This window comes from Piliocolobus tephrosceles, unplaced genomic scaffold (genome assembly GCF_002776525.5).
Source record: "Piliocolobus tephrosceles isolate RC106 unplaced genomic scaffold, ASM277652v3 unscaffolded_19897, whole genome shotgun sequence".
Classification (NCBI taxonomy): Eukaryota; Metazoa; Chordata; class Mammalia; order Primates; family Cercopithecidae; genus Piliocolobus; species Piliocolobus tephrosceles.
In genome coordinates this window covers 1-2,109 of record NW_022301972.1, presented here as the reverse complement: position 1 = coordinate 2,109, position 2,109 = coordinate 1, and the positions used below count along the sequence as shown (strand labels likewise).

Here is a 2,109-nt window from a genome sequence, read left to right as displayed (position 1 = left end):
TAGCTGTTCGATTGTAGTCATGTTGCTGGATATGTTGGTATTTTATTATTTTTTTGTTTGCTCTGTTTTGCTGACTATTTACTACATTGATATCCTGAATAAAAAAAAAAAAAAAAAAAAAAAAAAGTTATTAAAAATTGTTGGTCGATTATTTGTACTTATTATATACATATTATAGCTTTTTTTAAAGGTTGTTATTATGTTAAATGATTATACTATTAATGAATGTTTCATGAGTGTTGGAATTATTAAGGTTCTACTAGTCTGTTGAATTAGTTTATATTTTGGTGTTTGTTGTTGTGTTAAATATGTTTTAATGTCTTTATTTGAATATTTAAGTGAGTTGAATGGATTTACGTTGGTTGAAATGTATTCAATTGGACACATGATACTTTTTTTTTTGTGAAATTTTTTGCTGTTTGTTATTTTAATTATTTTTTTGTTTTTTTTCCTTCGTTAAGTAATCAGTTTGTTATGTAGGGTACTTGATTTATTTTATGAATTTGATTGGTTGTTTCTATTTGGATGCATGAAAAATGTATTTAGTTGTGTGAAACAACGCCATATACAGCGAATGAATCCAAAAAAAAATAAAGTAAAAAAAAACAAGAGCTGAAATAAGTTCAATTAAAATGTTTGATATGCCATGCTAGATTAAATTAAATTCAAATAAGTTATTAAAAACAATAAAGCAAAACTATAATGTATATTCTGTAATTCTAATATGTATATAATTAGATATAAGTTTATACCGTTTATAAAAGTATAGATATAAAACTTAATAGCAAAAATAATACGAAAAAAAAAAACACTACTATTCCTAAAAACATGAAAAATAAAAGAAATCTTCAACCCGTAAACCATTATTCTTAAACCAGAAACCAATTCAAAGCCCTTTCTCCTAAAACAACCCGCTTAAATGAAATCATCAACCCGTAAGCCATTATTCTTTCACCCCAAAAACCATTACACTTCCAGCCCAAAAACAATTAAAAACCCTTTCTCTCTAAATAACCCGCTTAAATGAGTTCATCAACCCGTAAAACAATTATTCTTCCACCCTTAAACCATTATTCTTTAACCCCAAAAAACCAATCAAAAAAACCTTTTCCATGAAACAACAAATAATAATAAAAAAATATTATATTAAAATTAATACTTTCTATTTATTTGAATATGTACTTTCTGTAATTTTTTTGTTTTGTTGAAATGTTTTTATGATTCATTGAGTTCTGTTGTTTTGAAGCGATAGGTTAAATAATAGCAATAAACATTTATTAATCAGTTGGTCTATAAGAAGGTTTCTTTTATCAGTAATTATTACATTGAACAATAAACAATCATTTCATTTTGTATTTAAAAACAAACTATAAAAAAAAACAATAAAAGTTATTTATATCTTATTAAAATAAGTAGCCAATGCAAAAATTATTAAGTAGTTAAGTAGGTGATTAATTGAATATTTAATTAAACAGTTAAAATAAGTAATTAATTATATATGTAATATAAGAAAAATAAATAATTGATTGATTAAATACATAAAATAAGTATGTAAAAAAAAAAAAAAGTACTATTAACAGCTGATGCTAAACATTTATGATGAAGATTTGTCGAGGAACAAAGTAATAAATTAATTAATATAAGTATTCCAAGTAGTTGGTATTTTGTTGTCTATATTTAATACAACGTAAAAAATAAAAAAAATCCATTCATAAATAATGTATAATGTTTTTAATAAAACATTCTTTTATATTTTAGTTAAAAGAAAATGTATAATGTTTTTAGTAATAGGAAAATGGAGAAGACATACACATTATAATTCTTTGATTACTAAAAGTTATAATAAATGTGTTTAACTGTTTGTACATGTTATTCCCACTGCATAAAAAAAAAAAAAAAAAAAAATATTTTTTTTTTATGTAATGTCTGTACATTCACTAGAATCATGGTAATAGTTGAACTAAGAGGATGTGGAAATTTTTGATTTTTTTTAAATTTTTTTATTTTGCTATTTTGATTATTCCATTGTAATGTACACTAAAAATAATGTATATTTATGACATTTTTATTTGTTAAATGTATTTATTATGTTATTTATTAGTAATAAGA

The 2,109-nt window shown here is 22.3% G+C and overlaps 1 long non-coding RNA gene across 1 annotated transcript; it reads right to left on the bottom strand.

Annotated features, from left to right (window-relative positions):
• Nucleotides 1-48: 48 nt before the first annotated feature.
• LOC113221071 lies at nt 49-2,103 on the bottom strand. Its single transcript, XR_003307685.1, has 2 exons — nt 217-2,103; nt 49-94 (listed from the first exon to the last, which is right to left on the bottom strand). It is a non-coding gene; the product is annotated as an uncharacterized LOC113221071 (long non-coding RNA).
• Between the last annotated feature and the right edge of the window lie 6 nt (nt 2,104-2,109).